Here is an 11,197-nt window from a genome sequence, read left to right as displayed (position 1 = left end):
GCCCACCACGGTGCGCAACGCCGGTGCGAACCCGGGAGCGCCCCGATGTGTGCTCCAAGGTGCGGCGTGCACGAAGTCGGACCCCGGTTTGCCCCGGGTGCGCACCTCGCGTGCACCTTGGTGCGCACACCTTGGCTGGGTTGCGCGGCCTGGTGGGCACCATGGTGCGCACCAAGGAGCGCTCCGAAGTGTGCTCCAAGGTGCGGCGTGCACGAAGTCGGAGCCCGGTTTGCCCCGGGTACGCACCTCGCGTGCACCTTCGCCGGGGTGGGCACCTCGGCTGGGTTGCGCGCCCTGGTGCGCACCAAGGAGCGCTCCGAAGTGTGCTCCAAGGTGCGGCGTGCACGAAGTCGGAGCCCGGTTTGCCCCGGGTGCGCACCTTCGCCGCGGTGCGCACCATGGCGTGCACGAAGTCGGAGCCCGGTTTGCCCCGGGTGCGCACCTCGCGTGCACCTTCGGCGGGGTTGCGCGCCCTGGTGGGCACCATGGTGCGCACCAAGGAGCGCTCCGAAGTGTGCTCCAAGGTGCGGCGTGCACGAAGTCGGAGCCCGGTTTGCCCCGGGTGCGCACCTCGCGTGCACCTTCGGCGGGGTTGCGCGCCCTGGTGGGCACCATGGTGCGCACCAAGGAGCGCTCCGAAGTGTGCTCCAAGGTGCGGCGTGCACGAAGTCGGAGCCCGGTTTGCCCCGGGTGCGCACCTCGCGTGCACCTTCGCCGCGGTGGGCACCATGGCGTGCACGAAGTCGGAGCCCGGTTTGCCCCGGGTGCGCACCTCGCGTGCACCTTCGCCGGGGTGGGCACCTCGGCTGGGTTGCGCGCCCTGGTGCGCACCAAGGAGCGCTCCGAAGTGTGCTCCAAGGTGCGGCGTGCACGAAGTCGGAGCCCGGTTTGCCCCGGGTGCGCACCTCGCGTGCACCTTCGCCAGGGTGGGCACCTCGGTGCGCACACCTTCTCAATGTTTTCTTGCCTTTTCTGGAAATTGGTGAAGGCAGCGCATCAAAGGTGCGCACCTCGGTGTGCTCCGAGGTGCGAACCCGAGAGCGCTCCGAGGTGCCCACGAAGTCGAAAGTCGGGTTAATTGCATTGTTTTCCCCGGGTGCGCTCCGAGGTGCGCAACATCGGCGCGCACCAAGGAGGGCTCCGAAGTGTGCTCCAAGGTGCGCACGATGGCGTGCACCTCTGGTGCGCACGATTCGGAGCTCGGTTTGACCGGGGTGCGCACACCTTGGCTGGGTTGCGCACCTTTTGTGCGCTCCAAGGTGCGCACGAAGTCGGAGCTCGGTTTGCCCCGGGTGCGCACCTTCGCCAGGGTGCGCACCTTGATGCGCACGCCTTGGCTGGGCTGCGCACCTTGGTGGGCGCCATGGTGCGCACCTTTCGTGCGCTCCAAGGTGCGCACGAAGTCGGAGCTCGGTTTGCCCCGGGTGCGCACCTTGGTGGGCGCCATGGTGCACTCCGAGGTGCCCAAGATTGGTGCGCACCAAGGAGCGCTCCGAAGTGCGCTCCAAGGTGCGCGCGAAGTCGAAAGTTGGGTTAATTGTCCGGTTTGCCTCGGGTGCGCACCTTGCGTGCACCTTCGCCAGGGTGGGCGCCTTGGTGCGCACACCTTGGCTGGGCTGCGCACACCTTGGCACCCGCGTTTCCTTCATTTTAAATTTTTTTTTTTTACAATCTCTCAAGTGGGAAATTCTATAATCTCAACTTTTTTTGCCTTTTCAGGAAACTTTTGAATGGAGCGCATCATTGGTGCGCTCCGAAGTGTGCTCCAAAGCTCTCTCCAGCTGCGTGCACCTGCCCCGGCCGCGCACCCGGCCCCGCCCAGCTTCGCTCACCTGTCCCGGGCGTCTGGTGCGGAACCTTAGAGTAAGAAACATCACCGTGCACCTTGGCCAACGTGCGCGACTCGACCGAGCGCGCACTGGCCGAGGTGCACACCGATTTCACCTGGGTGCGCGCGCAGCACCTCGGGCGCACCGGGGTGCGCGCACAACGCCCGGGTTGCACCGTGGCCTGTGTGCTCGGGGCGCCTCGGGTGCGCGCTCGGTGTCGCCCCCGCGCGCGCGGTAGTGCGGGCAGCGCACCCCGGCCCGGCCCGGCCCCGACGAGAACGCAAACGGGCAAAAGGTTTATTCAAATAGCATTGCGACGCCCGGCGAAAAACTAAAAAAGGGTGCAACACCGGGACTTCCCGGGAGGTCACCCATCCCAGTACTACTCCGGCCCAAGCGCGCTTAACTGCGGAGTTCTGATGGGATCCGGTGCACTAACGCTGGTATGATCGCACCCGTTATGAGCTTGTCGCAGTGTGTACTTAGCAAACCGCGACCCACGTGCGAATCCACCCCGGCCACCCACCCCCGTCGAGGTGCACACCCTCCCTCGCGAAGTGCGCCCCGTTCGCCAAGTGTGAGCCCTGCCCGGGTGCGCGCACCTTGCTAGGGCGTCGGGTGTGCACCCGGCCCGGCCTACGTGCGTGCACCTGGAGGGGGCGTCGTGTGCGTGCAGTGTCCCGTCTGCAACGCGGTGCCCACACACCACCTCGGGCGCAACGACCTGCGCTCACATGTGGGCCGAGTGCACCTTGGTGCATGTTCGGGGCGCCTCGGGTGCACGCTCGATCTTGCCCCGGTGCACCAAGGCGCTCGGTTTGCCCCGGGTGCGCACTTGGTGCAAGGTGGGCACCCAAAATAGGGATCAAGCACCAAAACACAAGTTTCGGGATGCAAAATGGGACCCAAGGACCACAAATGCGTTCCAAGACCCATGATGGGTCCACGAGAACAAAAATGTGTTCCGAGACTTAATAAACAAATATTGGGTTTTAGGAGAAGAAACATGCTCTGATGCCCAAAACGAGAATCGACCCCGAAAAGGCCACAGGCCAAAAGTGGGATGCGAGACAAAAAAAAATGGGACCCGAGGACCAAAATTGGGTTCCCAGGTCGAAGACAGGGCAACCGGACAAGAAACGACCTCTAAGGCTCGAAATGAGTCCCGACGACTAAAACTTGACAAGAAGCACCCATCAGGCACCCAACTCGACACCCATGGGATGCCGACCCACCCGGGCTTCCACCTAGCACACCTTGGCACCCACCCACCCTCGCACCCAACCTCGCACCCAACTTAGCACCTTTGAACCCACATTGGCACTCACCCTGACCCTGGCACCTTGGAACCCACATTGGCACTCACCTTGACCCTGGCACCCACCTTTGCACTCACCTTGGGACCCACCCTGGCTCCCACCTCGGCACCCACCCAGACACCCACCTTGGTTCCTTGGCACCCACCTTGGATCCTTGGCACCCACCCCGACACCCACCTTGGCACGCAACTTGGCTACTTGCCACCCACCTTGGCTCCTTGACGCCCACCCCGACAACCACCCCGTGACCTACCCTGGCTAGGGTTGGTGCACACCCACCCTGGTGCCCACCTTGGCACCCACCCTATGACCCACCTTGGCACGCACCTTAGTACCCACCCCGTTACCCACCCTAGGACCCACCCCGTGACCCACCTTGGCCAGGGTGGGTGCCTTGGTGCGCACAACTTGCCTGGGCTGCACACCAGGGCGGGCTCAAGATGGCACCCGCGTTCCGTTTTTTTCACTATCTTTCAAAACGGAAATTTTAAAATCTCATTTTTTTCTTTTTTTTGCCTTTTCTGGAAATTAGTGAAGGCAGCGCATCAAAGGTGCGCAATGCTGGTGCGAACCCGGGAGCGCTCCGATGTGTGCTCCAAGGTGCGGCGTGCACGAAGTCCGAGCCCGGTTTGCCCCGGGTGCGCACCTCGCGTGCACCTTCGCCGGGGTGAGCACCTTGGCTGGGTTGCGCGCCCTGGTGCGTACCAAGGAGCGCTCTGAAGTGTGCTCCAAGGTGCGGCGTGCACGAAGTCGGAGCCCGGTTTGCCCCGGGTGTGCACCTCGGGTGCGCACCTCGCGTGCACCTTCGCTGCGGTGGGCACCTTGGCTGGGTTGCGCGCCTTGGTGGGCACCATGCAGTGCACGAAGTCGGAGCCCGGTTTGCCCCGGGCGCGCACCTCCGCCAGGGTGGGCACCTTGGTGCGCACAACTTGCCTGGGCTGCGCATCAGGAAGGGCTCAAGATGGCACCCGCGTTCCGTTTTTTTCACTATCTTTCAGAACGGAAATTTTAAAATATCGTTTTTTTTTGCCTTTTCTGGAAATTAGTGAAGGCAGCGCATCAAAGGTGCGCAACGCTGGTGCGAACCTGGGAGCGCTCCGATGTGTGCTCCAAGGTGCGGCGTGCACGAAGTCGGAGCCCGGTTTGCCTCGGGTGCGCCCTGGTGGGCACCATGGTGCGCACCAAGGAGCGCTCCGAAGTGTGCTCCAAGGTGCGGCCTGCACGAAGTCGGAGCCCGGTTTGCCCCGGGTGTGCACCTCGGGTGGGCACCTTGGTGCGCATGCCTTGCCTGGGCTGCGCACCAGGGCGGGCTCAAGATGGCACCCGCGTTCCTTTTTTTTCACTATCTTTCAAAACGGAAATTTTAAAATCTCATTTTTTTTTGCCTTTTTCTGGAAATTAGTGAAGGCAGCGCATCAAAGGTGCGCACCTCGCTGCCCACCACGGTGCGCAACGCCGGTGGGCACCCGGGAGTGCTTCGAAGTGTGCTCCAAGGTGCTGCGTGCACGTTGTCGGAGCCCGGTTTGCCCCGGGTGCGCACCTCGCGTGCACCTTCGTCGGGGTGGGCACCTTGGCTTGGTTTGCCCCGGCTGCGCTCCGAAGCGGGGTTATTGGAGCGCCGCCTCTTTTTTTGTCGGAGCGTTTGGTGGGGTTTCTCGCATTGGCTCTTCCGAGGCCCGGTTGCCACCCTGGCGCGCACGAAGTCGGAAGTAGGGTTAATTGCCCGGGTGCGCACCTTTGCCAGGGTGGCACCTTACCTGGGCTGCGCACCAGGGCGGGCTCAAGATGGCACGCGCGTTCCGTTTTTTTCACTATCTTTCAAAACGGAAATTTTAAAATCTCCTTTTTTTTTTGCCTTTTCTGGAAATTAGTGAAGGCAGCGCATCAAAGGTGCGCACCTCGCTGCCCACCTTGGTGTGCTCTGAGGTGCGCACCCGGGAGCGCTACGAAGTGTGCTCCAAGGTGCGGCGTGCACGTTGTCGGAGCCCGGTTTGCCCCGGGTGCGCACCTCGCCTGCACCTTGGCCGGGGTGGGCACCTTGGCTGGGTTTGCCCAGGGTGCGCTCCGAAGCGGGGTTACTGGAGCGCCCCCTCTTTTTTTGTCAGAGAGTTTGGTGGGGTTTCTCGCATTGGCTCTTCCCAGGCCCGGTTGTTGGGTGCGCTCCCACCCTGGCGCGCGCGAAGTTGGAAGTTGGGTTAATTGCCCGGGCGCGCACCTTCGCCAGGGTGGGCACCTTGGTGCGCAAACCTTGGCTGGGCTGCGCACCAGGGCGGGCTCAAGATGGCACCAGCATTCCCTTTTTCTCACTATCTTTCAAAACGGAAATTTTAAAATCTCGTTTTTTTTTTGCCTTTTATGGAAATTAGTGAAGGCATCGCATCAAAGGTGCGCACCTCGCTGCCCACCTTGGTGTGCTCCGAGGTGCCCACCACGGTGCGCAACGCCGGTGCGAACCCGGGAGCGCCCCGATGTGTGCTCCAAGGTGCGGCGTGCACGAAGTCGGACCCCGGTTTGCCCCGGGTGCGCACCTCGCGTGCACCTTGGTGCGCACACCTTGGCTGGGTTGCGCGGCCTGGTGGGCACCATGGTGCGCACCAAGGAGCGCTCCGAAGTGTGCTCCAAGGTGCGGCGTGCACGAAGTCGGAGCCCGGTTTGCCCCGGGTGCGCACCTTCGCCGCGGTGGGCACCATGGCGTGCACGAAGTCGGAGCCCGGTTTGCCCCGGGTGCGCACCTCGCGTGCACCTTCGCCGGGGTGGGCACCTCGGCTGGGTTGCGCGCCCTGGTGCGCACCAAGGAGCGCTCTGAAGTGTGCTCCAAGGTGCGGCGTGCACGAAGTCGGAGCCCGGTTTGCCCCGGGTGTGCACCTCGCGTGCACCTTCGCTGCGGTGGGCACCTTGGCTGGGTTGCGCGCCTTGGTGGGCACCATGCAGTGCACGAAGTCGGAGCCCGGTTTGCCCCGGGCGCGCACCTCCGCCAGGGTGGGCACCTTGGTGCGCACAACTTGCCTGGGCTGCGCACCAGGAAGGGCTCAAGATGGCACCCGCGTTCCGTTTTTTTCACTATCTTTCAGAACGGAAATTTTAAAATATCGTTTTTTTTTGCCTTTTCTGGAAATTAGTGAAGGCAGCGCATCAAAGGTGCGCAACGCTGGTGCGAACCTGGGAGCGCTCCGATGTGTGCTCCAAGGTGCGGCGTGCACGAAGTCGGACCCCGGTTTGCCCCGGGTGCGCACCTCGCGTGCACCTTGGTGCGCACACCTTGGCTGGGTTGCGCGCCCTGGTGGGCACCATGGTGCGCACCAAGGAGCGCTCCGAAGTGTGCTCCAAGGTGCGGCGTGCACGAAGTCGGAGCCCGGTTTGCCCCGGGTGCGCACCTCGCGTGCACCTTCGCCGCGGTGGGCACCATGGCGTGCACGAAGTCGGAGCCCGGTTTGCCCCGGGTGCGCACCTCGCGTGCACCTTCGCCGGGGTGGGCACCTTAGTGTGCAGACCTTGGCTGGGTTGCGCGCCCTGGTGGGCACCATGGTGCGCACCAAGGAGCGCTCCGAAGTGTGCTCCAAGGTGCGGCCTGCACGAAGTCGGAGCCCGGTTTGCCCCGGGTGTGCACCTCGGGTGGGCACCTTGGTGCGCATGCCTTGCCTGGGCTGCGCACCAGGGCGGGCTCAAGATGGCACCCGCGTTCCTTTTTTTTCACTATCTTTCAAAACGGAAATTTTAAAATCTCATTTTTTTTTGCCTTTTTCTGGAAATTAGTGAAGGCAGCGCATCAAAGGTGCGCACCTCGCTGCCCACCACGGTGCGCAACGCCGGTGGGCACCCGGGAGTGCTTCGAAGTGTGCTCCAAGGTGCTGCGTGCACGTTGTCGGAGCCCGGTTTGCCCCGGGTGCGCACCTCGCGTGCACCTTCGTCGGGGTGGGCACCTTGGCTGGGTTTGCCCCGGCTGCGCTCCGAAGCGGGGTTATTGGAGCGCCGCCTCTTTTTTTGTCGGAGCGTTTGGTGGGGTTTCTCGCATTGGCTCTTCCGAGGCCCGGTTGCCACCCTGGCGCGCACGAAGTCGGAAGTAGGGTTAATTGCCCGGGTGCGCACCTTTGCCAGGGTGGGCACCTTACCTGGGCTGCGCACCAGGGCGGGCTCAAGATGGCACGCGCGTTCCGTTTTTTTCACTATCTTTCAAAACGGAAATTTTAAAATCTCCTTTTTTTTTTGCCTTTTCTGGAAATTAGTGAAGGCAGCGCATCAAAGGTGCGCACCTCGCTGCCCACCTTGGTGTGCTCTGAGGTGCGCACCCGGGAGCGCTACGAAGTGTGCTCCAAGGTGCGGCGTGCACGTTGTCGGAGCCCGGTTTGCCCCGGGTGCGCACCTCGCCTGCACCTTGGCCGGGGTGGGCACCTTGGCTGGGTTTGCCCAGGGTGCGCTCCGAAGCGGGGTTACTGGAGCGCCCCCTCTTTTTTTGTCAGAGCGTTTGGTGGGGTTTCTCGCATTGGCTCTTCCCAGGCCCGGTTGTTGGGTGCGCTCCCACCCTGGCGCGCGCGAAGTTGGAAGTTGGGTTAATTGCCCGGGCGCGCACCTTCGCCAGGGTGGGCACCTTGGTGCGCACACCTTGGCTGGGCTGCGCACCAGGGCGGGCTCAAGATGGCACCAGCATTCCCTTTTTCTCACTATCTTTCAAAACGGAAATTTTAAAATCTCGTTTTTTTTTTGCCTTTTATGGAAATTAGTGAAGGCATCGCATCAAAGGTGCGCACCTCGCTGCCCACCTTGGTGTGCTCCGAGGTGCCCACCACGGTGCGCAACGCCGGTGCGAACCCGGGAGCGCCCCGATGTGTGCTCCAAGGTGCGGCGTGCACGAAGTCGGACCCCGGTTTGCCCCGGGTGCGCACCTCGCGTGCACCTTGGTGCGCACACCTTGGCTGGGTTGCGCGGCCTGGTGGGCACCATGGTGCGCACCAAGGAGCGCTCCGAAGTGTGCTCCAAGGTGCGGCGTGCACGAAGTCGGAGCCCGGTTTGCCCCGGGTACGCACCTCGCGTGCACCTTCGCCGGGGTGGGCACCTCGGCTGGGTTGCGCGCCCTGGTGCGCACCAAGGAGCGCTCCGAAGTGTGCTCCAAGGTGCGGCGTGCACGAAGTCGGAGCCCGGTTTGCCCCGGGTGCGCACCTTCGCCGCGGTGCGCACCATGGCGTGCACGAAGTCGGAGCCCGGTTTGCCCCGGGTGCGCACCTCGCGTGCACCTTCGGCGGGGTTGCGCGCCCTGGTGGGCACCATGGTGCGCACCAAGGAGCGCTCCGAAGTGTGCTCCAAGGTGCGGCGTGCACGAAGTCGGAGCCCGGTTTGCCCCGGGTGCGCACCTCGCGTGCACCTTCGGCGGGGTTGCGCGCCCTGGTGGGCACCATGGTGCGCACCAAGGAGCGCTCCGAAGTGTGCTCCAAGGTGCGGCGTGCACGAAGTCGGAGCCCGGTTTGCCCCGGGTGCGCACCTCGCGTGCACCTTCGCCGCGGTGGGCACCATGGCGTGCACGAAGTCGGAGCCCGGTTTGCCCCGGGTGCGCACCTCGCGTGCACCTTCGCCGGGGTGGGCACCTCGGCTGGGTTGCGCGCCCTGGTGCGCACCAAGGAGCGCTCCGAAGTGTGCTCCAAGGTGCGGCGTGCACGAAGTCGGAGCCCGGTTTGCCCCGGGTGCGCACCTCGCGTGCACCTTCGCCAGGGTGGGCACCTCGGTGCGCACACCTTCTCAATGTTTTCTTGCCTTTTCTGGAAATTGGTGAAGGCAGCGCATCAAAGGTGCGCACCTCGGTGTGCTCCGAGGTGCGAACCCGAGAGCGCTCCGAGGTGCCCACGAAGTCGAAAGTCGGGTTAATTGCATTGTTTTCCCCGGGTGCGCTCCGAGGTGCGCAACATCGGCGCGCACCAAGGAGGGCTCCGAAGTGTGCTCCAAGGTGCGCACGATGGCGTGCACCTCTGGTGCGCACGATTCGGAGCTCGGTTTGACCGGGGTGCGCACACCTTGGCTGGGTTGCGCACCTTTTGTGCGCTCCAAGGTGCGCACGAAGTCGGAGCTCGGTTTGCCCCGGGTGCGCACCTTCGCCAGGGTGCGCACCTTGATGCGCACGCCTTGGCTGGGCTGCGCACCTTGGTGGGCGCCATGGTGCGCACCTTTCGAGCGCTCCAAGGTGCGCACGAAGTCGGAGCTCGGTTTGCCCCGGGTGCGCACCTTGGTGGGCGCCATGGTGCACTCCGAGGTGCCCAAGATTGGTGCGCACCAAGGAGCGCTCCGAAGTGCGCTCCAAGGTGCGCGCGAAGTCGAAAGTTGGGTTAATTGTCCGGTTTGCCTCGGGTGCGCACCTTGCGTGCACCTTCGCCAGGGTGGGCGCCTTGGTGCGCACACCTTGGCTGTGGCTGCGCACACCTTGGCACCCGCGTTTCCTTCATTTTAAAATTTTTTTTTTTACAATCTCTCAAGTGGGAAATTCTATAATCTCAACTTTTTTTGCCTTTTCAGGAAACTTTTGAATGGAGCGCATCATTGGTGCGCTCCGAAGTGTGCTCCAAAGCTCTCTCCAGCTGCGTGCACCTGCCCCGGCCGCGCACCCGGCCGCCCGCCCAGCTTCGCTCACCTGTCCCGGGCGTCTGGTGCGGAACCTTAGAGTAAGAAACATCACCGTGCACCTTGGCCAACGTGCGCGACTCGACCGAGCGCGCACTGGCCGAGGTGCACACCGATTTCACCTGGGTGCGCGCGCAGCACCTCGGGCGCACCGGGGTGCGCACACAACGCCCGGGTTGCACCGTGGCCTGTGTGCTCGGGGCGCCTCGGGTGCGCGCTCGGTGTCGCCCCCCGCGCGCGCGGTAGTGCGGGCAGCGCACCCCGGCCCGGCCCGGCCCCGACGAGAACGCAAACGGGCAAAAGGTTTATTCAAATAGCATTGCGACGCCCGGCGAAAAACTAAAAAAGGGTGCAACACCGGGACTTCCCGGGAGGTCACCCATCCCAGTACTACTCCGGCCCAAGCGCGCTTAACTGCGGAGTTCTGATGGGATCCGGTGCACTAACGCTGGTATGATCGCACCCGTTATGAGCTTGTCGCAGTGTGTACTTAGCAAACCGCGACCCACGTGCGAATCCACCCCGGCCACCCACCCCCGTCGAGGTGCACACCCTCCCTCGCGAAGTGCGCCCCGTTCGCCAAGTGTGAGCCCTGCCCGGGTGCGCGCACCTTGCTAGGGCGTCGGGTGTGCACCCGGCCCGGCCTACGTGCGTGCACCTGGAGGGGGCGTCGTGTGCGTGCAGTGTCCCGTCTGCAACGCGGTGCCCACACACCACCTCGGGCGCAACGACCTGCGCTCACATGTGGGCCGAGTGCACCTTGGTGCATGTTCGGGGCGCCTCGGGTGCACGCTCGATCTTGCCCCGGTGCACCAAGGCGCTCGGTTTGCCCCGGGTGCGCACTTGGTGCAAGGTGGGCACCCAAAATAGGGATCAAGCACCAAAACACAAGTTTCGGGATGCAAAATGGGACCCAAGGACCACAAATGCGTTCCAAGACCCATGATGGGTCCACGAGAACAAAAATGTGTTCCGAGACTTAATAAACAAATATTGGGTTTTAGGAGAAGAAACATGCTCTGATGCCCAAAACGAGAATCGACCCCGAAAAGGCCACAGGCCAAAAGTGGGATGCGAGACAAAAAAAAATGGGACCCGAGGACCAAAATTGGGTTCCCAGGTCGAAGACAGGGCAACCGGACAAGAAACGACCTCTAAGGCTCGAAATGAGTCCCGACGACTAAAACTTGACAAGAAGCACCCATCAGGCACCCAACTCGACACCCATGGGATGCCGACCCACCCGGCTTCCACCTAGCACACCTTGGCACCCACCCACCCTCGCACCCAACCTCGCACCCAACTTAGCACCTTTGAACCCACATTGGCACTCACCCTGACCCTGGCACCTTGGAACCCACATTGGCACTCACCTTGACCCTGGCACCCACCTTTGCACTCACCTTGGGACCCACCCTGGCTCCCACCTCGGCACCCACCCAGACACCC

General features: G+C 63.3%; 2 non-coding genes across 2 annotated transcripts; both read right to left on the bottom strand.

The window, feature by feature from the left end:
• Nucleotides 1–2,167: 2,167 nt before the first annotated feature.
• LOC131861865 (5S ribosomal RNA) lies at nt 2,168–2,286 on the bottom strand. Its single transcript, XR_009360895.1, has one exon. It is a non-coding gene; the product is annotated as a 5S ribosomal RNA (ribosomal RNA).
• A 7,808-nt stretch (nt 2,287–10,094) lies between these two features.
• Nucleotides 10,095–10,213, bottom strand: LOC131861864 (5S ribosomal RNA). The gene has a single exon (XR_009360894.1). It is a non-coding gene; the product is annotated as a 5S ribosomal RNA (ribosomal RNA).
• Between the last annotated feature and the right edge of the window lie 984 nt (nt 10,214–11,197).

Source organism: Cryptomeria japonica, unplaced genomic scaffold (assembly GCF_030272615.1).
Source record: "Cryptomeria japonica unplaced genomic scaffold, Sugi_1.0 HiC_scaffold_33, whole genome shotgun sequence".
Classification (NCBI taxonomy): domain Eukaryota; kingdom Viridiplantae; phylum Streptophyta; class Pinopsida; order Cupressales; family Cupressaceae; genus Cryptomeria; species Cryptomeria japonica.
This window is presented reverse-complemented; position numbering and strand designations above follow the sequence as displayed.